A 27,445-nucleotide genomic window follows, 5' to 3' on the forward strand; every position below is an offset into this window, starting at 1 on the left:
AAGCACTCTAGATATTTAACTTTTCCAATACTTAATTTGTTTTCAAGTGCGGGCAATATACTTTTAAATCACCTCTACTCTAACTGATACATGTACCTACTCAGAAAAGGTATTTGGTATGCTCAAGTTTACACAGAAACTAAGAAGGATAGTGACAATTCAAGTGCAAGTGCTAGCCTATTTTCTCTCTATATATCATGCAGAAAAAGAAATAAGAAGGCCTAGTAGAATGGCATCTTTCTTCTTTTAGCCATTCATTTAATTTCTCTTACTTAATTTCTTGGAAGCTCAGGTTATTTTTCTATTAAAAAAGATAATATCTTCCCTGCTTACTTTATACTAAAAATAAGTCAGATTAAATGGAAATAATGATTCATACATTAAATTTTTTTCCTATTAATTCTAAATGAACACCCACTAATTTTTTTTCTTTTCTTTTCTTTTTTTTTTACTAAAAGAGAAAGGCAGGATCTAATATTTAAAATCAGACATTGATTCTCAAAATGCTGACAGCTAACACTTTGGGAACAAATTAGAGCCAGAATCAAAGAAAAATAGAAAGCATTTACAAGCTACATGATCTGGAAAATGGGAAGAGAGTCGATTTTAAAAAGAGGAAAAGAAACAATTGACTGAATAATTAAAAAACAGAAATGACACGTTAATAGCACACCACAGAGAAAAGGAACACTGCTAGATTCATTGGGAGGGTATTTTTTCTTTTGGCACAGTCTCAGCGGACTAATGTGAAGGGAAGGATGAGACTGCTAAGGTAGAAGAGCCACTGAATTAAAGTACAAAAACAAAGGCATATTATTTTGCAAGTTCAGAGTCAAACAGGATTCCAGATGCAGGATCATACTGATGGCTTGGTGGCAGAAGAGATGTGTTGGGAAGGAGGAAAACAATTATTTCACTCATGATTGACATATCAAATCCAACAGAAAATCCAGCTGGCCCTTCTCTTTGGGTATGTTGCAGATCTGTTTCCACTCAAACTCCTTCATGACTTTCTCTTTGGCTGTTTTTCCTGAGTTGACTTTTCTGATTCAGCTAGCTTTTTACCTGGAGGCCTGGATCTTAATCCCTAATCTGCATCTAGCAATCTATGTAACCTCAGGCAAATCATGTAGTACCCTGAGAATTTGTGCTCATCTGTAAAATGGTGATTCTAGCACCTTCTTACTGATCTCTCAATATTGTTTTGTGAGTCAGGAGGGAAGCAATAGGTATGACAGTTAAGAGGTTAGAATCTAACTAATTCTGAGACTATTTACTCTTCCATAAAATGGGGATGATAACAAATATTTAGCTCAGAGGATTTCACAAGGAGTAAATTAAATAACTACTCAAGGCATTTAGAACACCATCCATCACTTATCACACAACAACTATCCACAGACATTATTCCTGACCCCTGAAATATGCCAAGTTGTGTTCATGGTATTGTTCAAGTAAACTATTAAAAGTCTCAATGCAACCAGCTGAAAAGAGTGGAGCTCAAGGGTATTAAGTGATTTGCTCCGAACCTGCCAGCTAATGAGAAACAGAGCTAGGATTCTAAGCCAGCCCATTCTAGTTCCCAAGGTCCATGCTCCACTGCCTCCCAAATGAATTGCCAAGTACAAATCACATTCATTCCACTGCATAGCACATCATTTAACACCCCAAAATAGAACTTTTGCATACATTAAAGAAATGCAGCCTTTTGCAGAAGCCCATGATTGTTATTTTAAAGCCAAATTTGAAAAACTAATAAAAATTATACTATGGTTTATTAAGTGCTGGTACTTTATATACATCACATCATCGTCATCATTGTCATTATTATATTATTGATTTCATGTTTTGCACCTGATGTTGTACTTAATGTTTTCTATATGTGTGTCTCAAATTTACACTGGATAAGAATCACCTGGAGATCTTGTAAAAATGCACATTCTGCTTCAATAGGTCTGGGGATAGCTTAAGATTTTACATTTATAATCAGCTCCCAGCTGATAGTAATGTTGCTGTTTTTCCAACCTCATGGAGAGTAGCAAATTTTATACAATTTTTAAATTCAATCCTTACATTAATTCTGTTACAAGAATTTTAGGGGGACTATTGTGCTCATTTTGCTGAAGAAGAGACTGAGGTTCCAAAAGTTTGTGTACCCTGCCTCAGGGTACAGTGATAGGACACACAACTAGAATTCCATCTGCCACCTCTGTGGGTCCAGTGTCCCTAATATCTTCCATTGAATACACTGTGTATAGAATCTACTTCACAATTTAGCACTTTAAAATTTTCACATTTATTTTAGAAATAGAATGCCTTCCATTACCCACATGTTCATGTGTATTAAAAATAAAACTAATTAGATATCAAAAAGTTATAAATAACCATCCTTGCCCTCTATAAAACCAGTCTAGTAGGAAAGTGGGGAAATAAGACAAGTACTTAAACTATAATATAAAGATAATCTGTGCTGGCAAGGGTATATGAAACCAAGGACTTTAATAAAGTCTCATGGGGGACTTTCAACTGCTACACCCTTTCTGGTAGGCAATGCATATCAAAATGTTAAATTAATTAACTTAATTAGTTAATTAATTACATTAGTTAATTAAGATGTTTATTAAAATTTAAAATATGTGTATGGATTTGTATGGCAATTTCACTTCTAGACATTTGTCCTAGAACAAATAGACAAGTGAAGAAAGATGTATATGGAAGAATGCTCATTGCGGTATTTAAGAATAGTGAGTAACTGAATACAACAGACTAAATGAATACAATTGATTAACTGAATTCAATATCCAATGATGTAATATTAATTAAGTTATTGTGCATCAATACTATGGAATACTATGAATCTATTTATAAGAATAAACTAAATATATATGAATTGAGATGAATAATTATCCATAGTATATTTTTATGTAGGGAGAAAAAAGCATGTTACTGAACAGCAAGTTTGGTAAGACTCCTTGTATAATAAATGTTTACATAACTGGCAAAATCAAGAGAGATATATAAAGCATGCTTATATAAATGATGTTTAGCAGGTGGTGGGATAAATGTAAAGACTTTCCCTTTCTTCCTTATGTAGTTATATTCAAGAATTTATCAAGTGGATAAGCTGTATAATTGGCAGTAACTATCAGGATACTGCCATTGTAGAATGAAACATTCACTGACAGAAATATAGCAAAGAGTGTGTGCGGAGTGTTGCTATGAGTAAGGAGCAGAAACTCCTCTCTCTACCTGACCAGATTTGGGAACTTCCACAGAGTGGTGAACTTCCAACTAGAGCTAGAAGATTGAGCAAGACTTCCTTAGCAGGTGAAGAGAGGGAAAAGCACTCAGAATTGGAGGGACGAGTTAAGCAAATCACTAGAACTTGGTCACGCCGAAATGAATAGATCTAGGTCCTATCTGTTCTCAAGGAGCTCCCAACCTACATGAGAAAACAATGCACATGTAAGACATTTCATGACTTAAAGCAGGGCCATGTAGGAATTTGGAGGAGAGATGCAGTTTGGAAAATAACTTTTCTGGGTAAGATGATTTAATGCTTTCTACAGGGATTCTCAATTTTCCTCCAGCCCAAACACATCTGAATGATAGGACACATTTCATCATAATAGTGACACAGAAGAATAGCAATTCATAAGGAAATTAGGAGCTGAGGTAGTCAGTTTCCCTTTGATAACTCTTGGTACAGAAAGGCACTCTAGAGAGGAATGCTTGAGGGACACCAAGTAATCAAGGATGGCTAGAAAAGTTACTTGGTTTGTGGAGGTTTAGAGCATCTATGCTGACTATAAGCTTGACTTTAGGTTTCTCTTCAAGACTAAATTCCTTATCCAGAGTGGTCATGAATAAAGCATGTCACATCCTCCTTCTGATTCACTATATTGTCTACTAATTTTATTTTAGTATGCAAATAAACTCAGAACACAAAAGTAATTTTAAATATGTTAAAAATTACTTGTCTTTCACCAATTTAACTTCATATATTTTGTATTGATTATTAAGTCTTTGTCGATAAGCACACATATTTTTAAGTAGTAATAATATATACTCCATTCATTGATTTCTATTACTTAATACTATAAGTACAAATTTCCCCATGTAAATATACAGTTTATAATTGAAATTTTAATAGTCACATTATATTCCATTGCATTGATATACCATAATTTATTTACCCAGTTGTCAGACACTTAAGCTGCAATGAATAGCATGGCTTATATCTTCATTATATATAAATTTAAATAAATTTATATAAATTTATATAAATTTATATGCACATAATTCTTTATAATAAATAAAAACAAAGATAAATTAAGTGAAAGATTATGAATCATATTTTGTCTCTCAAAAAGGCTAACTATGCATGACCACTCACCACATGCATCTATGCAGTTTTATCACAATGTAATTAGTACTTGGTATTATTGCTTTAAGTGAAATATTTCTTAAATTTAAAAAATGTAAAACTGAGACTTGCTATGGCATGATTTTAGGGTTTTCAACTACAAGTGCTAGGGAATCTTTTATTTTGTGTTAGCATAGAGGTTATGAGAAGCTACCGGATTACAGGTCTCTGTGAGCTGTGTGCTTGGACAAGTTGTTTAATCTGTGCTTCTGCTTCTTATCCATAAAATGGGAAAAATTACTGTGTTTAGCTGGTTGGATTGTTGTGGGGATTAAATGAATTAATACATGTAAAGCATCTAGAATGGTACCTGGTACACAATAATCACTCAACTTGTGTTACATGTTATTATTATAGTTAGTGTAATTATCAGTAGGTCAAATAATAGTATTATATTGATAGAAGCAAAGGAGTAGGGCTTCTATTTTTTATTATGAGAATTGATAATTCAAGTCATTTGGGATATACATATTTCCTCTAATTTATTTATACATATATCTTTTATGTATATATTATTTACATATCACTGCTTTCATTATTATTAAGGCCACATGGCCACCTCCTGATGTCTAATTTTGAGGAGGTACTTCATTTCTCTTTGTCTCCATTTCTTCGTACACCAACTACAAGAATGGCCATAACTTACAAGACTTTTGTGAGGATTTAAAATAATATGCATAATTAAATTGAGAAAACCTAATCCTCTTAGCGGCTAATATAAGAATTGCCTTAGGAAAGGGCCTCCTTTGTTCAGAAATTGCCATAATAAGCCCACTTGAGGTGGGCTTCAAGGCTTTAAGGAAAGAAAAGAAACCATGCTTTGTAAGATAAGACCTTTGTTCCTGAGGAGTGAGGAGAGTGAGGGGTGGGAGGGGGGCCAAAAAGATGGCAAACGCTTTGCAATGACATCCTGTTTCCTTCTGTGACACTCCAAATGCTCCTTAAGGTATCTATACTGAAAACAAAACATTTGAGGTAGAGGACTGCATTTGACGTGGGACAGTATAAAGAGAGCCCCAGGGAAACTCAGGTGCTTAGAACTTAGTAAGGAGCTATGAAGAAAGGGATGACACAAGATTAATGGTATTTCTCCCATTAATTAAGGTTTTGATCATCCCTAAACCATGGAGTTAGGAGGATCTTACGGTGCAAGGAGGTCCTACTTAGCATCAGAATGATATAAATATATGTGCCTGGTGCATAAGACTTAGTTGCTCAATACACTGTACCATAATTTTAAATAACATTAACATGTTTATTATGTTTTATAATTAAATCTGGATTTTCATATATATCATCTCATTTAATTTTTATAACATTTTCTTTTGGCATACCTGGGGAAATATTTTTCTCAATCTGTTGTTTTCTCTTTTATTTGTTATGGTATTTTTTTCATTGTGCATACATTTTTAAATTGTATGTAACTGAATATGTCAGTCTTTTCCTTTGTGGTTTCTTATATTGCTTCAAACCTTAGAAAGCCATCATTCCTCCAAGGAAATGGTAAGTACTCAATTGTATCTTCCACTAGTCATGTGATGATTGTCTTTTTTTTTTTTTAATTTAAGTCTACATGGCGCATTCATGAAAGCAAATATATGTGGAAGACAGAAAGATTATATTTAGTGAAACTTCTATAAAATTTTAAAATAGCTAGGTACTCCACAATGACCTTGTTAGGTTGGTTTTATTGTGCCCACTTTACACAAAATAATTTGAATATTTACTGAGCTCTCTCCTCCTACAAGGCTGGGAGGTCTTTGTAGTTCATCTTCCCAACATCCCTATCACAGAGATATGGTCATTATCCTCATTTCATATATAAGAAAACTAAGACAAAGGGCAGGTAAGTCATTTAGTCGAGGTCACAGTGCTGGCAAGGGACAGAGTGGAGATTTATACCCTGCAAGTCTGATGCTAGAACTGTTTACATAACTACCACCTAGTACAGAAGACCTTATAGCTCAGAGAGGTTGAATCAATTGTATAGCTATTAGGTGGGTCTGCCTAATGGTACAGTCCAGGTTCTTTTTACAGCTATACTCTCTGCATAGGTCTCTCTTCCCCTCAGACTCAATAGGCAAGATGGTAATGCCGTTAGCACATAGACATCTGCTAATTGCACTCAACTTTTTGAGCTACGTGTATAAACCAATCTATAAGGCAAGAGTGAACAATATACTCAGGAAAGCAGGAGCTTCACTGAGTGCAAATATGCTTCTCAGTGCTATTTCCACTGAGGGATTTATGTGCCTGGTAAAAATTAAATGGCTATGTGATAAATTGACCATGAGATAAAGCAATTTTCAAGGGAATAGTGAGAGGAGGAACAAAAATGATTAAGAAAATGGGACTAACTGGGTGAGACAAGATTAAAGGAGTTAACTGTGTATAACTGAGCTTGGAGAAGGAAGGAAAACTGAAACACCAACAAATACCCGTGCACAAAAAGGTCGACAGTAATTCCAAGGGGTAAGAGGCCCTTGATTCATGTGGGTTAGGCATCACCCCAATTAAAGAACAAATTAATATGACAGAAAGCAAAATCACCAAATCAAAATCACAAAGTCACTTCACAGCATTCCCATTATAACCAGGTCACAGAAAAAGCAAGAGGAGCCAAGGGCAGGCTGGGAAAAATGGGAGTTCGCTGTGCTCTTTCTTCAAGAGTATGCACCATTCTGTCAAAGGCAGACCCACTATCACAAAGCTTCTGCTCTATTTCATGTGGGTCCAAATGGCCTCTCTTTCCACTCTTCTGCTATGCACTGTCCCCACCCCACTCCCTGGGCTCCAGACACATTGCTCTCCATTCAGCTTCTTGACCAAGCCTAGCCTATGCCTTCCTTCAGGGCCTTCCCAACTGCTCTTCTCAGAGTAACAGTCATCCCCATTACCATCACCAAGCTGGCCCTCTTCTAACTCCTTTACCTCATTTACTTCTCACGACTCTATGTGACAGATTTTATTATTGTTCTCTTTTTACAGATGTGGAAACTGAGGCACAGAAAGTTAATACCTTACTCCATCCTAGACAACTAGATTGTTTTTCCTCCATTTTTCTACATCTTTTGAACTCTTATTCATTCTTTCAGTCTCAGCTTTAGGATCACTTCCTTAAAAGAGACAACTCTGGCCTCCACATTTCTAACTCTTCCATACTCTCAAAGCAGCCTTCACATAGTTGTCACTGCATGCACAATTCTCTTTGTTGCATATCTTTCTTTCCCTCAGGTCGTAAACTCCATGGGAGGAGATACAGTTATCTGTTAGGTGAAATGCCTGGCATATATTAGGTGCTTAATAAATATTTATTGAATGAATGAATGTGAATGAATAAATAATAACTAGAATAAAGGGGGGGTTGACCCTGCTTTCTTTTGTGGTCAGATCTGACTTCTGTGCTTCAAAGAGTATATGCATATAGCAATAGGAACATGTTCAGAGAAAATTAATGGGTGTCTAGGGATAGCTATGAGGGCGGCAGCTCAAAGCAATGTTACATAAGGCATAGTTGATGAACAAAGGCTGTTTACCTTGGGGAAAACAGGTATAATTATTTCAGATATCTGAGGGACTCTATGCATTGAATAGATAAAATGATCGATTGCTCTAGTACATTAAATAAGTTTACTGATACCTGATGCTTTCCCACCCCCTGAGAGAGAGGGAGAATGAATTAAAAAGAAAGAAAATTCCATAAACAATTAAACTGTTTTGAGCTAAGTCTTTGGAATAGTACAAAGGAAAAAAAAAAAGCAAGCTTCAGACAACTGAGAACATGAATTTTACCTTGATTTTGAGGGATACCAACGTGGGCACATCCCATAAAAACAGGAATATTTTTTAATGGTTTAGTTGAATTTTCAACTAAACTGGAATTTAGTTGAATTTACAACTAAATTGGACTTCATCAAAAATAAATTCAAAACAGTTTCCAGGAGTTTTGCTGTAGATGTCTTCTATACACTGATCATTTTTGATTACTTGGACTTTCAATTATTTGTGGAGCCCAAGGAGCAGCCTGGGGGTACTTAAGAATCAGCAATTAGTTTGGTAGATAAGTGCTCAATGTAAAGGACCATGGATTATGAGGAGATACCCATTTTAGCCTGCATTTTACACAAGTTACATTTATATAAAGAGTAGTAATTCCTAGCCTTACATTCAAGTCTTCAGAATCTTGCTTTCAATGATCAGACTATGTTAAAAAATCTTTGCTAAAGCCAGATTAATTGTTCCCTAGATATCAAGTAGGTTTTTACTTCTCTTCCTATTTTTTCTTTGCCCTATTTAAATATTCCCTGACCCTTAGAACATTCTTAAGCCATACATTCCCATGTAGCCATTCCAGATCTTTCTGACCCAGGGATCTCTGAGTCTTTTGTGATATCCTCACACTCACCATAGCACTAAATTAAATAATACCATGCAAAGCAATTTAACAATATATGGTATATTTGTCTCTCTGACAACATTAGTTTCTAATTAAAGGCTGTGTTTTCTTTTGTTTTCAATACCCAGAGGTTACTGTGCAAAAAGAAAATGAATCTATAGTGACTTTTACTGGGTTGACAAATTAAAGCATTTTAAAATACAGTTTAAATATTTTATCATATTTTACTGGTCATTATTCTAATCCATTCCATAAAGGATTTGAGAAAGACTATTAAAAAAAAGTCAAATATTAAGTTTTCTGGAAAAGAAAGACCTTGAGCCATAAAAAAGAAGAAGAATCAGGATACTCTAAACAGGAGGGCTGTTACAGGGATGAACATTAAAAATGGTTCTGAGTCTCCTGGTAGCCAAGGAGATAGAGAGATAATATGTTATATAATCTCTTACTATCTGCTAAAATGTAGTAGACCAGTTCTTTATCATTTCCCTTATACTCAGTTCTAATGGAAACTTATCTCCTGAGAAGTTACATCAGGGGCAAGTAGGTAAAACAATGAATAATGTTTTCAATATATTTTACAATAAATGCATATGGATTTTTCTTCTGATGTTTGCCAAAGACCAAAGGTATACCTAGAATTAAGACAGCTTAGGGATATAGATACATAATGCAATACTTAGATAAGCTCCTCTAAATATCTTTTGTTTTACTCAGTTGGGTTTTTGAGATAGGCGATTTAGGGCGTTTTTCAATATTTCTGTCCTTTGTCATCTTACAACTTATGAAACTTAGCTATTGGGATTATTATCAGATACATTCTCCATTTTTATAACTTTATATTCAATTGACTTACATTACTGGTAAGAATTAGACAAATTAATATGTATTCAAGGCTTTAGAGTCTACACAATACCTTATTACTCATACAGAATACTACTATCCATCATTGAATATGACCCTCATTAGAACACCAACTAAGTGTTATTACTACTTCCATATTTCATATGTGAAAACTGACAGGATTTAAGATGAATAACAGATACTTGAGTCCAGTTTACATGTATAATGTGTACATTAACAAGATGGGGATAAAGAGGGGGGCTGAATATGGTAATGGTACTTCCATTCTTTTCCAAGATAATCCATTTTGAAATAGCAGTGCCATCTAGTGGCTATTTTAGACCCAAAGAATGAGGATGTTTCAAGATGGCCCCTGGATAATGCAATCAAGATTTTATGTTATCCTGACATGCATTATTTGAGCTAAGAGCATTTCCTGCTAGTTGACAGATTCTGACCTTTCAATATGGAAAGTGTACCACATCTACCCAGAGTCAGTCAAAGCTATTGATCCTGATAAATGATTTGACCTCAACCAGTGTTCTTCTCCAGTTATTTAATGTTTAAGAAAGCCAACAATCCAAGAGGTCAGGTGTGCTAAGGAAGGACCATTGACATGGTATCAGAAAGAAGCTGACTGATATGTATATGTTTAAGAGAAAAACAAGAGATGTCATTCTGGGTATTTCCCAGGGGAAAGAACACAAAAATAAGCCCCATGAATAAAACAAGGGTCTGTGGATAGCAATAAAAATAACTAATATGGTGCTTCACATTTTAAAGATTATAAGACCATCTGACATACAATATCTCATTGGTCTCCTATAAATGTTTATAGGTAGTGCATGCTTTTCTTTGTTGGTTCACACCATCAGCTTTGTTTGCAACACTCTCTCCTCTTCACCTACATACTGAAGAGCCAACCAGTATGCCACCTTCCCCTTTAAGTTCTTACTGACTCTCTTCTAGTTTATCACTTTGAGCTGCTAAGTCTTCTCCATTTTTAAAACATTTTCCCAGTTTTATCAAGAAACAATTGACATACATCACAGCGTAAGTTTAAGGTGCATACAATGATGGCTTGATTTGCATATGTTGTAAAATGATTATCACAATAGGTTTGGCTAACATCCATCTTCTCATATAGATACAATAAGGAAGGAAGGAAGGAGGGGAGGAAGGAAGAAAGAAAGGGAGGGAGGGAGGGAAGGAGGGAGAAAGGGAAGGGAAAAAAGCTCCTTGTCAAAGTCTCTTAGGACTTACTTTTTCATCAATTTTTGTTTTTTGGGTTTTTTTTTTTTTTTATGCCATACAGCAATGTTAGCTATAGTCGACATGCTGTACATTATATCCCTAGTACTTATTTATCTTATAACCAGAAGTTTGTACCATTTGACCACTTTCTTCCAGTTTCCCCTGTCCCCACTCCCCACTTCTGGTAACCATAAGTTGACCTCTTTTTCTACAAGTTCATGTTTTCATTTGTTTGTTTTTAGATTCCACACATAAGTGAGATATATAGTATTTGTCTTTCTCTGTCTGATTTCTTTCACTTAGAATAATGCCTTCAAGTTCCATCCATGTTGTTGCAAATCATTAGTTTTGTTTTGTTTTGGTGGTGTTTATATCATTTTGCCTATATTCTATATCCTTTATTAAATCAAAAAGACTAGGGTATCTTAAGTCTTATTGGTTACTCTGAAAGATGGGTCCTATAACTGGCCTAGGGCCCACTATCATGACCTCCAGAGTCACTTGGGTAGCTGACTCTTGTTCTAATTCTCTAGATCAAAGTTCAGGAATGCACTTAGACCAGTGCCATCAGCCTAAGAAGGCTGAGGGTAAGAAATAGGAACTATTTTCAAAGCTGAGGGTAAAATGCTATACTGTATTCTGTTAATCATGCTACATACCACATAGCCCAAAATTTGATAAAGTGCAATTGACCAATAGGAAGTGACCCTAGTACAGAATTGTTCTAGTCTTATATATATATAAAGCTGACCTTGGGGTGTGGGTGGGGCATAACTGAACTTCCTATAGCTTTGATATGACCTTCACTTGCTCAGATATTGTCATGCGCAACTGTGCATCCTCCAAGTAAGGATTTTGTAGTTCCAAAACATGCATCTGTTCCTCTCCTGTGTAATGCTGCTGATACCTCTACCATCTTGACTGCACTTTTTTAAAAAAAGGTTTATCTATTTATTTTAGAGGGAGAGAGAGAGTGTGTGAATGGGAGGAGAGGGAGAGAGAAATTCAAGCAGACTTCCTGCTGAGCATGGAGACCCACCTGGGGCTGGATTCCAGGACCTTGAGATCATGACCTGAGCCATACTCAAGAGTTGGACCCTTAACCAACTGAGCCACCCAGGTGCCCCACCCCCCTCTTTTTAAATACACTTTAGATAATTCAAGCTTGACTGATCTACCCAAATGATGTCTGGAGCTTTCAATCAGTCTGAAGCTACTACTTTTAGTGGTGGCTGTGTCCTTAGAATAATATTTGGCCCAGGGTATTAATTTCATATATGATTATTAAATAAATGCATGGGTAAATGAATAAATAGATGCACAAGTTGCCAATGAATGGAGGAAGGAATGTATGAAAGAAGTGCATGAGATGATATTGTATTTTTATTTTCATTTATTCAATAGACATTTATGAGATACTTCTGAAAGTCCAAATTTTGTAAGGTGTTGGGAGGATGTGCTTGGACATAGCAGTAAAGAGTAATAAAAGTGGTATAAAGAAATATGAGTAGAATGGTGTGTTGCTCCTCCTACTTCATAGGATGCAGCTCAGCTACTCAGTAAGTCTGACATCTGCCCATATCTATATTAGGTAGTTGGAAGGTGGCCCAGGTCAATAGAGAACTGTGAAATTTAAACCACAGAAAAACACAAAGAAAAAGTAGCAAGTAGCCATGGTCCTAACCCCAAGTTAACTACTATTAACAATTCAGCATATACAATTCCAAGAATATTAATAAAGCAGAAGCAAATACATGGTAATGTTTATGGAGCTCTTAAAATGTGCTGGGCACTAGGCATTATTTTTGCTTGTAAGTGTCATATTATTGAACTACTGTCATATATGCTATGCTGTACCTTCCAGAGCTCTCCTTCAGAACTGAAGGACAGATTTTCCAACTGCTGGGAAGGTCGGCTTGCTGTCAATGCTTTGCTGACAGTGCTCACTGTCAGCTCTAACCAAGAATTGCCTCAACTGTGAAAAATAGCCTCCTGCCAAACTCTCATCACCTTCCAGGGCCAGCCATCATCCAGTAATGACCCATATGGGGGAAGAAAGGCTACCCCTCCTCACTCCAACCTGGGACCACTCCCAAGGGCAGTTTTGGAGCTCCTCTTGGGAGTGGTTTTGTTGTAACTTCTCCCTCTGCTCAAGCCAGCTGCCATCTTTTATCTGCTGATGCTTGTCCTGATAAGATTCCTCAGTAAAGTTTTACAAGCTAACCTCTGTCTCAGTTGACTTCCCAGGAGAACACCCAGCCTGTGATGGCTACTTGTGGGTAGCTAATATTAGGTTATATTTTGAATTTTCACTTTATAGATAATGAACGTGAAGCAGAAAGATGTAAGCAAGTTGCTCTTGGTCCTGTGGAAAGAAAAGAACTGATCCCAAGGTTATCTGACTGTTGAGATCCAACACTGTAACAAGCTGATTAAATAATTGGTTATTAGGGAAAGAACTGATCTTCGCATCTGTTTTTCCGACCCAAGAAAGAAAAGTCTGAATTTTCTCTCTTCAGCTATGAGCTGCTCCCTCTCACATTCTCCCAGCCCACACCTCCAGGAAACAGGGATTTTAGACTCAGTAAGGAAGACTGTATTAGGCAGTTTGAAACCTGAAGATAATACTTGGAGCTGAGAGTATGCAAGATGTCCCAACCTCGGAGGGTAAGATACCTGGAGGCTGAGGAGAAGACTTTTAACCCTTACTGTCAAGCATTAGCAGGATACCGTTTCCACAGAGATCCTGTGAGTTGTGGCAGGACCTCTCAGACAGTAGTGTATAGATGCAGGTGGGAATTCATACTAAGAGTCATGGTTTTAGGAGCTGCAATAAAATATCTTCATGAATAGTGTGTGGAGCCACCAGCTTTGGAAAGAAGAAATGGGCTTGGGTTGTTGACGATCTCTAAAATGATATAAGGAAGCAATACCTCCCCCAGATTATGGCAGCACATTAAGTCTAAAGCTCTCGTACGCATCTCTTGGATGCCACTCACTAGTGTCTAAGAATGGATTTAGCACCAGTGATACAGATGGATATTGTAGTGGGCTTAATTTTGTTTAGAGAAATACAAGACTGTAACATGTCCTACTCTTTTTTTTTTTTAAAGATTTTATTTATTTATTTGAGAGAGAGAGAATGAGAGAGAGCACATGAGAGGGGGTAGGGTCAGAGGGAGAAGCAGACTCCCTGCCGAGCAGGGAGCCCGATGCGGGACTCGATCCCGGGACTCCAGGATCATGACCTGAGCCGAAGGCAGTCGCTTAACCAACTGAGCCACCCAGGCGCCCAACATGTCCTACTCTTAAATGTTGTGAAATAAAATGTCATTTCTTTAAAGATAGATATAGATGTATATACATCATTAAAATATATATCATACTTTTTAATTAATTAGTTAACCTTTTACTATGTCATTTTCCAATGTCTGTATATAAATCCATTATATGGGTTTTAATAATTAATCTAACAACTAGTTTAATCAACTAAACTAACCTCAACTCTTAAACATTTAAATTACTTTCCATTTTGTTCTTATAAACAACATTGCAATAAACATCCTTCAAAATATTTTTGTTCGTATCCAATATCCTTAAGATCTACTCTTTAAAATAGAATTGCTGGGGTATGTGGCTGGCTCAGTTAGTGGAGCATGTGACTCAATCTTGGGGTTATAAGTTTGAGCCCCACATTGGATGTAGATTACTTCAACATAAAATCTTTAAAAAAAATGAAGAATAAATAAAATGGAATTGCTGAGTTTTCTAAAAAATACACATTGTTATGGCTTTGATACATATTCCTTATTTGCTCTACTGAAAATTTGATCTAATTTAAACACCTACACCCCCATGTTCCCATACTCTCTGTAACAGGAGTTCTTTGTCTTTAGTCATTGCCAACTTTATGGGCAAACTACGGTCTTTGTTATTAGGTGTCAACACTCATGGCTTTCTTTGAACACTTTGATTTTTATAAGATGATGAGTACAGACTCTCAAGATGGATATATTTAAACAGGGGCTACATGTGCAGAGATCCAGTGCCTTTTGTAAGTTCTTTATTTCCCCTCGACATGGATATTTTTTAGGAGCTGCAATATGGGTATCTTGTCTAGGATTCCTCAGATAGAAGAGATAAGTTGGATGAAAATAACAAATATAACTAGGTTAGATAATAGAACTCAGCATCTCTCTTTCCAAAGCAAAGCTGCCCTTCCCTGTGTGATCTCTTCAAAATACAAAGCAACAAAAGACAACATTACAGGCATTGATCTTGGAACACAGACAGTTCCAGAAGAGCATAGAAAAGCATACATCAGCTTTGTAATAGAGCTGGAAGTCCGGAATTGTGATGCTGCCAGCTTTGCTTTTCTTTTTCAACATTCCTCTGGCTATTTGGGGTCTTTTCTGGTTCCATGCAAATTTTAGGATTATTTGTTCCATTTCTTTGAAAAAAGTGGATGGTATTTTGATGGGGATTGCATTGAATGTGTAGACTGCTCTAAGTAGCATTGACATCTACACTATTGGTGGGAATGCAAGCTGGTGCAACCACTCTGGAAAACAGTATGGAGGTTCCTCAAAAAGTTGAAAATAGAGCTACCATATGATCCAGCAATTGCACTACTGGGTATTTACCCCAAAGATACAAATGTAGGGATCTGAAGGGGTATGTGCACCCTGATGTTTATAGCAGCAATGTCCACAATAGCCAAACTGTGGAAAGAGCCAAGATGTCCATCGACAGATGAATGGATAAAGAAGAAGTTATATATATATACATACACACACATATATATACATATACCATGGAATATTATGCAGCCATCAAAAGGAATGAGATCTTGCCATTTGCAATGATGTGGATTAAAGTGGAGGGTGCTGTGCTGAGCGAAATAAGTCAATCAGAGAAAGACATGTATCATATGACCTCACTGATATGAGGAATTCTTAATCTCAGGAAACAAACTGAGGGTTGCTGGAGTGGGAGGGATGGGGTGGCTGGGTGATAGACACTGGGGAGGGTATGTGCTATGGTGAGTGCTGTGAATTGTGCAAGACTGTTGAATCACAGATCTGTACCTCTGAAACAAATAATGCAATATATGTTAAGGGAAAAAAAAAAGAAGAAGAAGAAGATAGCAGGAGGGGAAGAATGAAGGGGGGAAAACCAGAGGGGAAGACGAACCATGAGAGACGATGGACTCTGAAAAACAAATTGAGGGTTCTAGAGGGGAGAGGGGTGGGAGGATGGGTTAGCCTGGTGATGGGTATTAAAGAGGGCACGTTCTGCATGGAGCACTGGGTGTTATGCACAAACAATGAATCAGGGAACACTACATCAAAAACTAATTATGTAATGTATGGTGATTAACATAACAATAAAAAATTTAAAAAATAAAATAGATACACATGGTTAAAACTCAAAAAAAAAAAAAAAAAGAAAAGAAAAGAAAAGCATACATCAAACCTCTTAACCTCCAGGGATAGACTCTGACCTTTATGATAATTGCTATGTGTTCCTCCTTGAGGTAAACATCTTTGTTTTCCCCAATAATTGTGGAGATGCAATGGAAACTTTTTAAGTTAATTTGTCCATTCATTTATTTATTCAAGATGTTTATACTGACCACTTAACTTTGTGTCAGACTCCATACCAAGGTCTTTATTTTCATATTTATCTCTTTTAAACCTTACTCAAAAATCAAGCCTATCAATGTAATACTAGTATCTGTATTAATTTCCTGGGGCCTACTATAACAAAGTATCACAAACTGAGTAGCTTGGACTGCAAAATTTATTGTCTCACAGTTCTGGAGGTTAGAAGTCCAAGATCAAGGTGTCGATAGGGTTTGTTCCTTCTGAGGTCTTTGTGAGGAAATTGGCCTCAGGCCTCTTTCCTAGCTTATGGTGGTTGGCTGGGAATCTTTGGTGTTCTGTGGCTTATAGAAGTATCACCTTGATATCTGCCTTCATCTTCAAATGGTGTTCTCCTTGTGCTCTTGTCTGTGTCTAAATTTCTCCTTTTTATAAGGATGCCAGTTGCATTGGATTGGGGACCCATCCTATGTCACTATGAACTCATCTTAAGTATTAAATTGACAATCACCCTATTTCCAAATAAGGCCACATTCTGAGGTACTGGGGGTTAGGACTTCAAGGTATGAATGAGGGGGGCACAATTCAATTCATAAGAGTATCCCATATATAGACATGAAAGCTGATATTCAGAATATATGGTATTTGTGAGGGACACACTTTGAGTATTAGCTGTATAGTAGGCCACTGTTTCTGTACATGAGAGAACCAGTGTATGAAGTCATTATACTTTCTACCACACCAGTAGATCCTGCAATATCAAGTTCACAGACACCTGATTGAGCTATGCATGAGGCTGAAAAAGTAGTTAAGCACTAAAATGGCAGGGGTTTCTTAAAGCCAAATTGAAGTGTTTGGTATTAATTCTGGAGGCAGTCATAAAAGGTTTAAAAGCAAAATGAATGAAATAATCAAAGTAACATAACTAATAGTTAAATGTTGAATAAGGTCTATATTCCCCAGAAAAAAATTTGTTTTCTAGTCAGTGCCTCATCTCCCTAATACTCATTATGTTTTAGCTTATATTAGGGTATGTCTCTTGGTGACAGGTTTCACAAATGGGGTTAGTGGCAAAGCTAGGGGTAGATCCTAGGTCTCTGAGCCCTAAAAAGTCTTTCTCCTACACTTTATGGCAGCTATCTGATTCTTGACACCAACAAGGTGTCCCACAATTCAAACCTATTCCAATGTGTCAGGAGTTAGCATCAGACTCTACAGGCTTAAGAGCTCAATCTCACAAGATTGCCCTAAATTCAGGACCAGGCACAAATTCTCGATCTACTCACACTTCATTTAATTTGGCTACAATTTTGGTGGTTCTCATGACCTTCATTCAGGTTAAATAATTTGCTAGAATGACTCACAGAATTCAAGAAAACATTTTAGTTATGTTACTGCTCTATTATAAAGAATACAACTCAGGAATAGCCAAATTGAGGAGATGCATATGGTAATGGATGGGGTGAAGGGATGTCCATGGGGCTTTGATGCCTTCATTGGGCACACCACTCTCCCAACACCTCAACGTACTCACCAACCTGGAAGCTCTCTGAACTTCAAGACTTTTTTCCTAAGATTTTGTTTATTTATTTGTCAGAGAGAGAGCACAAGCACATTCATAAGCAGGGGAGATGCAGGCAGAGGGAGAATCAGGCTCCCCACTGAGCAAGGAGCCCAATGTGGGGCTCCATCCCAGGACCTGGAATCATGACCTGAGTCGAAGGCAGACATTTAACTGACTGAGCACCCAGGCGTACCTGAACTTCAAGACTTTTTATAACCCAATTTCTAGCTCCTCTCCTCTCCCTAGAGGTCTGAGTGGAGAAGGAGGCTGACAGTTCTCACTCTATAAGCATGCTTTTGGTCTTTCTAATGCCTAGGCAATATCCAGAAGCTATCCAGGGGCATCACCTTGAGTAACCTCATTAGCATTGATTCAGGTATGTTCCAAAGGGGCTCTTTATGAATAACAAAAGACACTCCTAACTCGGGAAATTTCAAGGGTTTTAGGCTCTCTATGCTAGAAAACAGGGTCAAAAAGCAAATTTATATTTTATTATATGACAGTAGCACTAGAGAAATTGAATATATATTAACTTTTAAAAAATTAAAAGTATTCCACCTCATGGTTACCTTTTGTCATTCTGGATATAACCATGCCACCAAACTGAGGGGAAAAAAAAAAAAAGAGTAAGAGGTTTTTAAAAGATGCAGTATATATTGCTTATAAAATAATTACTATATGCCAGGAAATATATAGTGTTGGGAATAACAAAGAACATGTTCTGAGAATGATAATTAGTAATTCCAGGCCTTTTGGCTTCCCAGGTATATTTCCCAGGTCTTCAGTCTCAGGAAATAAACAATCAGCTGAGAATTGTCCAGCATGTTACAGTTAACATATTATAACCTTTATCCCATTTAAACTTCTAGCCTGGCTGATCTTCCGGTGTCTAGATCTTTGGATCTTATAGATCTTTGGATCTATAAGACCTATTTGCCACAGTTGGCATAATGGAACTTAGACTTGCATCATTAGTGGTCTCAACATGAAAATAAAAATAACATAAATAAATAAATAAAATAAAATAGAAAAAAAAAACAACAACAAAAAAACTCCTGTTCTCCAAGGTATAATGACTCCTATGGATTTCTCTCTTCCTGGCCCACCTGCCTTACTGAATCTTCTAGTAATTAATCATCTTTCTTCTCACCCAACCCCCAATATCTGGTCATGCCCCCAGTCCTGCTGTGTTCTGGACAGCTATAGTAATACTGTGTAACAGTAGTAACAGAAAGCGAACAAAATCCTGCAACAGTACTTATCATAATTAAAGTCAATGATATCATCCTTGTCACATGACCTGCAGCCCATGGCCAAAGGCAGCCCAAAGGAACAAACTAACAATAGTTCCATGGGACAAATAGATGCTATAATTGATTGAACCACAGGGTTTCTTGGCATAAACCACACTAATTCTGATGGGTTACTACTCGGGCTCCTAGTGAGACAGATAATGGCAGTGAGATGTCAGAACACTTCAAGGTGGCTGGAAGTGTGATCTTCAAGACCTGCTGGAATACAGTCAGAGGGGGATGAACTGGGCCTTGAAGGAAATCAAAATCACATTATATGAGCAATATTTAGCTTATAGAAAAGACATGGGGGGATCAGACTTCTATCTTAACTTATCCAAAAGGTTATATGTGTAGTTGGTAGAAGTGAGAGAAAGACACAGATACTTCTCTGCTGATCAAAGACGCCCAGAGAAGATCCTGTGTACACTGTTGAGTAATGAATTCCTTACCCTGGATACGTTCAGAGAGAAACTGGGAGAACTTTTGAAAGGAATGTTGTTGAGGAGATCAAAATAGGATGGATTTTGTCCTTTACAACTTTGAATGTCCTTTTTTTTTTAAAGATTTTATTTATTTATTTGACAGAGAGAGACACAGTGAGAGAGGGAACACAAGCAGGGGGAGTGGGAGAGGGAGAAGCAGGCTTCCTGCTGAGCAGGGAGCCCGATGCGGGGCTCGATCCCAGGACTCTGGGATCATGACCTGAGCCGAAGGCAGACGCTTAACGACTGAGCCACCCAGGCACCCCTGAATGTCCTTTTGATTCCTAAGATTCTGCATTTCTAGTATCCCCTCACCTATCTCTATGCCCAACTATATATATACACACACAAAAAAAAACCTGTTAAGAAAAACAGTAAGAATAAAAAGAAATATAATAAAAAGCTACTTAGAGAATAATATGTCTCTGAATTCCATATGACATAGACAGGCTCACCCTTTTGACCCTGCTGTCTCCCTCACTAAACCCTGTGTCTTGAAGAACAGTAGGTCCTAAAGAATGCTGTGTGTGGCTTGCTTGAAACATGCCAGGCACCAGGCAGCTCTGATTCAACTGATATACAAGACTCCTGCCTCCTTGCCCCATAAGTCACCAGCTATTCCATTACAGGAAAAACTATACTAGAGAAATGAAAATGGAAATACAAAGTGAAAACAGAGAGGAGCACAAATTGTCCAACTATATGTGACCGATGGCCTGCAACATTTCAGCCTTTCTGGAAGGCCAGATAAAAGCTGGCAGAGGGGCGCCTGGGTGGCTCAGATGGTTAAGCGTCTGCCTTCGGCTCAGGTCATGATCTCAGGGTCCTGGGATCGAGTCCCACATCGGGGTCCCTGCTCCTTGGGAGCCTGCTTCTCCCTCTGCCTCTCTCTCTCTGTCTCTCATGAATAAATAAATAAAATCTTAAAAAAAAAAAATCTACCTATTAAAAAAAAAAAAAAAGCTGGCAGAGAGGACTCTTTCCTGCAAAAGACAGTAGTTACTTCAATAAGCTGAATTCAGGGGAGGAGATGCACCTGTTTTTGAGAGGATATGTTAATAACCCAAATCACTCTCATGAAAAAGAAATCAACTGGGTGATGGACACTGGGGAGGGTATGTGCTCTGGTAAGCGCTGTGAATTGTGCAAGACTGTTGAATCTCAGATCTGTACCTCTGAAACAAATAATGCAATATATGTTAAGAAAAAAAAAAAAAGAAGAAGAAGAAGAAGGTAGCGGGAGGGGAAGAATGAAGCGGGGGAAATCGGAGGGGTAGACGAACCATGAGAGACGATAGACTCTGAAAAACAAACTGAGGGTTCTAGAGGGGAGGGGGGTGGGAGGATGGGTTAGCCTGGTGGTGGGTATTGAGGAGGGCACATTCTGCATGGAGCACTGGGTGTTGTGCACAAACAATGAATCATGGAACACTTCATCTAAAACTAATGATGTAATGTATGGGGATTAACATAAGAATAAAATAAAATAAAAAAAAGAAATTAGAGGAACTGAAAAAAAAAAAAAAAAGAAATCAACACCATAAAATTCCCCAAAGTCAATGGTCATTCAACTGGGTTAACTCCAGGTTATATCTGACACACTGAAAACCACACAGATAAAGAGATGACATGCAAAACCAGCATGTTCGTGTGATTGGTGACCTGAAATATGCCTGGCTATTCCCACAGGTTCTGGTCCCACTCAGAATTGTTATCAGAAAGAATGTGCTGACCTCTTTAGTCTCTGTTGCTTAGTTCTGTCTACTCGGAGAAAGTACTGGACGGATTAGACTTCTACTTTGTACCTTTTGAGTTTTCAGAGAATTTCTTGATGAATTTGTAGTTCAACAGAATTGATAACCAAATGGCCAAGGGCTAACTCTACACCCTGTGCTGGCCATGGGATTACAAGGATGAATTAAACAAAATACTTCTTTTCAAGATGAAGTATTGCAGTCAAACAGGAAAATATAGAAAAAGCATATTTGAATATAAAGTAATATGTGCCAAACCTGTGCATGGTGATGTAGAAGCTGGGGGAAGATTCTGACTTGGTTTTGGAGCTTGAGGGAATATTTCCTGCTGAAGAATGAAATGATTAGGAGTAGATAACTCATAGATATTCTCATTCCTAGAAACTTAACATTGTTACTTCCACTTCTTAGCTATTGTTGTCAACTTTCCATGCCACCGTCTTCCCTAATGTTAACATTAATTATGTGAATGTGTGTGCGTGTGCGCGTGCATGTGCATATGTATGTTGTAATGACAGATTTGACAGATAAGGCAACTAAATCTCAGTGACTTTCAATGACTTTCCCACAGTGGTATTGGGGCCAGAACTTGAGTCTAGAATATCTGATGATAAATTTGGGAGTCTACATCAAAACCACCAATGAGCTATGGACTTGTTTATTTTTCATTTTCTTCTCAGAAATGATTTCTCTACCCTCTGCAATCTGCTAATCAGTCTTGATAACTACAAAGAAGAAAGCAGCTCTTCTGTAAAAATGTCAAAGGGAATGTGTTATAATGATTCCTGGACCCTTGCATGGCTTGACAATGAATGACACAACAACCAGCTCACCTGATTCCACTCTCCTGTTTCTTCATTTGTGAAATAGAAATTACCTGCCTTGCCTCAGTTGTCAGCACTGCCCAAGTTCCACTGCTCAGCTATAGAGACCAGTCTTTCAAAGCTACAGCACTCTCTCCATTCCACATGGTTATCATAGTCATTGTTCATGCCTCTTTCCTCTTTTCCTTTGGAAAGAGTCAACCATTGCTCCAGAGTCGCAGTCTGAAATTTCCCTGCCAGCCCTTATTTTATTGGTCTGTATCCTACACTAGCCAGGACAATATCCACCATATTCACACTGCATCTCTAATGAACAGTCTGTTCCTGACATATAGGTATGGATTGAATAGTGCTGTGTTAAGAAAAAACAATTATACATTTTAAGGTAAAATTATAGCACAAATGTAAACTTTTACATTTCTAATTCATTTAATATTAGCACATTTTATCTGGGCAGGCACCCCAAACTTTAGGATTAAAAATCTCCTTGCTCAATTATAGCAGAGAACTTCCCTAATTTGGGGAAGGAAACAGTCATCAAAATCCAGGAGGCACAGAGAACCCCCTCAAAATCAATAAAAATCGGTCAACATCCTGACATCTAATAGTAACACTTATGAGTCTCAGAGACAAAGAGAAAATCCTGAAAGCAGCTCGGGAGAAGAGATCTGTAACCTATAATAGTAGAAACATTAGATTGGCAACAGACCTATCCACAGAGACCTGACAGGCCAGAAAGGACTGGCATGATATATTCAGAGCACTAAATGAGAAAAATATGCAGCCAAGAATACTATATCCAGCTAGGCTGTTATTGAAAATAGAAAGAGAGATAAAAAGCTTCCAGGAAAAACAAAAACTAAAGGAATTTGAAAACATGAAACCAGCCCTACAGGAAATATTGAAAGGGGTCCTCTAAGCAAAGAGAGACCCTAAAAGTAACAGACCAAAAAGGAACACAGACAATATACCAATAACAGTCACCTTACAGGCAATACAATGGCACTAAATTCATATCTTTCAATAGTTACCCTGAATATAAATGGGCTAAATGCCCCAATCAAAAGACACAGGCTATCAGACTGGAAAAAAAAAAAAAAACAAAAAAACAAAAACAAGACCCATCAATATGCTGTCTGCAAGAGACTCATTTTAGACCCAAAGATACCCCCAGATTGAAAGTGAAGGGGTGGAAAACCACTTACCATGCTAATGGACATCAAAAGAAAGCTGGGGTGGCAATCCTTATATCAGACAAATTAGATTTTAAACCAAAGACTGTAATAAGAGATGAGGAAGGACACTATATCCTACTTAAAGGGTCTATCCAACAAGAAGATCTAACAATTATAAGTATCTATGCCCCTAACATGGGAGCAGCCAATTATATAAACCAATTAATAACAAAAGCAAAGAAACACATCAACAACAATACAATAATAGTGGGGGACTTTAACATCCCCCCCACTGAAATGGACAGATCATCTAAGCAAAAGATCAACAAGGAAATAAAGACTTTAAATGACACACTGGGCCAAATGGACTTCACAGATATATTCAGAACATTCCATCCCAAAGCAACAGAATACACATTCTTCTCTAGTGCCCATGGAACATTCTCCAGAATCGATCACATCCTAGGTCACAAATCAGGTCTCAACTGGTACCAAAAGATTGGGATCATTCCCTGCCTATTTTCAGACCACAATGCTTTGAAACTAGAACTCAATCACAAGAGGAAAGTCGGAAAGAACTCAAATCCATGGAGGCTAAAGAGCATCCTACTAAAGAATGAATAGGTCAACTAGGAAATTAAAGAAAAATTAAAAAAAATTCATGGAAACCAATGAAAATGAAAACACAACTGTTCAAAATCTTTGGGATGCAGCAAAGGTAGTACTAAGAGGAAAGTATATAGCAATATAAGCCTTTCTCAAGAAACAAGAAAGGTCTCAAATATACAACCTAACCCTACACCTAAAGGAGCTGGAGAAAGAACAGCAAATAAAGCCTAAAACCAGCAGGAGAAGAGAAATAATAAAGATCAGAGCAGAAATCAATGAAATAGAAACTAAAAGAACAGTAGAGCAGATCAACGAAACTAGGAGCTGGTTCTTTGAAAGAATTAACAAGATTGATAAACCCCTGGCCAGACTTATCAAAAAGAAAAGAGAAATGACCCAAATAAATAAAATCATGAATGAAAGAGGAGAGATCACAACCAACACCAAAGAAATACAAACAATTATAGAACATGTTATGAGCAACTCTATGCCAGCAAATTAGATAACCTGGAAGAGACGGATGCATTCCTAGAGATGTATCAACTACCAAAACTGAACCAGGGAGAATTAGAAAACCTGAACAGACCTATAACCACTAAGGAAATTGAAGCAGTCACCAAAAATCTCCCAACAAACAAAAGCCCAGGGCCAGATGGCTTCCCAGGGGAATTCTACCAAACATTTCAAGAAGAATTCATACCTATTCTTCTGAAACTGTTCCAAAAAATAGAAATGGAAGGAAAACTTCCAAACTCATTGTATGAGGCCACCATTACCTTGATCCCCAAACCAGACAAAGACCCCATCAAAATAACCTTGATGAACATGGATGCAAAAATTCTCACCAAAATACTAGCCAATAGGATCCAACAGTACATTAAAAGGATTATTCATCACAACCAAGTGGGATTTATCCCTGGACTGCAAGGTTGGCTCAACATATGGAAATCAATCAATGTGATACAATACATTAATAAAAGAAAGAACAAGAACCATATGATCCTCTCAATAGATGCAGAAAAAGCATTTGACAAAGTACAGCATCCTTTCTTGATCAAAACTCTTCAAAGTATAGGGATAGAGGGTACATACCTCAATATCATAAAAACCATCTATGAAAAACCTACAGCGAATATCATTCTCAATGGGGAAAAACTGAGAGCTTTCCTCTTAAAGTCAGGAACGTGGCAGGGTTGTCCACTATCACCACTGCTATTCAACAGAGTATTAGAAGTCCTAGCCACAGCAATCAGACAACAAAAAGAAATCAAAGGCATCCAAATTGGCAAAGAAGAAGTCAAACTCTCACTCTTTGCAGATGATATGATACTTTATGTGGGAAACCCCAAAGACTCCACCCCAAAACTGCTAGAACTCATACAGGAATTCAGTCAAGTGGCAGGATATAAAATCAATGCACAGAAGTCAGTGGCATTCCTATACAGCAACAACAAGACAGAAGAAAGAGAAACGAAGGAGTAGATCCCATTTACAATTGCACCCCAAATCATAAGATACCTAGGAATAAATCTAACCAAAGAGGCAAAGGATCTGTAATCAGAAAACTATAAAATTCTCATGAAAGAAATTGAGGAAGACAGAAAGAAATGGAAAAGCATTCCATGCTCATGGATTGGAAGAACAAATATTGTGAAGATGTCAATGCTACCTAGAGCAACCTACTCATTTAATGCAATCCCTATCAAAATACCATCCACTTTTTTCAAAGAATTAGAACAAATAATCCTAAAATTTGTATGGAACCAGAAAAGACCCTAAATAGCTAGAGGAATGTTGAAAAAGAAAAGCAAAGCTGGCGGCATCACAATTCTGGACTTCCAGCTGTATTACAAAGGTATCATCATCAAGACAGTATGGTATTGGCACAAAAACAGACACATAGATCAATGGAACAGAATAGAGAGCCCAGAAATGGACAATCAATTCTATGGTCAACTAATCTTTGACAAAGCAGGAAAAAATGTCCAGTAGAAAAGACAGTCTTTTCCACAAATGGTGTTGGGAAAATTGGACAGCCACATGCAGAAGAATGAAACTGGACCATTTCCTTATACCACACACACAAAAAAGACTCAAAATGATTGAAAGACCTCAATGTGAGACAGGAGTCCATCAACATCCTAAAGGAGAACACAGGCAGCAGCCTCTTCGACCTCAGCCACAGCAACTTCTTCCTAGAAACATCGCCAAAGGCAAGGGAAGCAAGGGCAAAGATGAACTATTGCTACTTCATCAAGATAAAAAGCTTTTGCACAGCAAAAGAAACAGTCAACAAAACCAAAAGACAACCGACAGAATGGGAGAAGATATTTGCAAATGACATATCAGATAAAGGGCTAGTATCCAAAATCTATAAAGAACTTATCAAACTCAACACCCAAAGAACAAAGAATCCAATCAAGAAATGAGCAGAAGACATAAACAGACATATTTCCAAAGAAGACATCCAGATGGCCAACAGATACATGAAAAAGTGCTCAACATTGCTCAGCATCAGGGAAATCCAAATCAAAACCTCAATGAGATACCACCTCACATCTGTCAGAATGGCTAAAATTAACAAGTGAGGAAACGACAGATGTTGGCAGGGATGCAGAGAAAGGGGAACCCTCCTATACTGTTGGTGGGAATGCATGCTCATGCAGCCACTCTGGGAAACAGTATGGAGGTTCCTCAAGAAGTTGAAAATAGAAGTGCCATATGACCCAGCAATTGCACTACTGGGTATTTACTCCAAAGATACAAATGTAGGGACCCGAAGGGATACGTGCACCCCAATGTTTATAATAGCAATGGCCACAATAGCCAAACTATGGAAAGAGCCAAGATGTCCATCAACAGATGAATGGATAAAGATGAGGTGGTACATATATATATGTACATGTATACAATGGAATATTATGCAGCCATCAAAAGGAATGAAATCTTGCCATTTGCAATGATGTGGATGGAACTGGAGGGTATTATGCTAAGCAAAATATGTCAATCAGACAAAGACATGTATCACATTATCTCACTGATAGGAGAAATTCTTAATCTCAGGAAACAAACTGAGGGTTGCTGGAGTGGTGGGGGTTGGGAGGGATGGGGTGGCTGGGTGATGGACATTGGGGAGGGTATTTGCTATGGTGAGCACTGTGAATTGTGTAAGACTGTTGAATCACAGACCTGTACCTCTGAAACAAATAATACATTATAT

This window comes from Mirounga leonina, unplaced genomic scaffold (assembly GCF_011800145.1).
Source record: "Mirounga leonina isolate KUSES-001 unplaced genomic scaffold, KU_Mleo_1.0 Mir_92, whole genome shotgun sequence".
Classification (NCBI taxonomy): Eukaryota; Metazoa; Chordata; class Mammalia; order Carnivora; family Phocidae; genus Mirounga; species Mirounga leonina.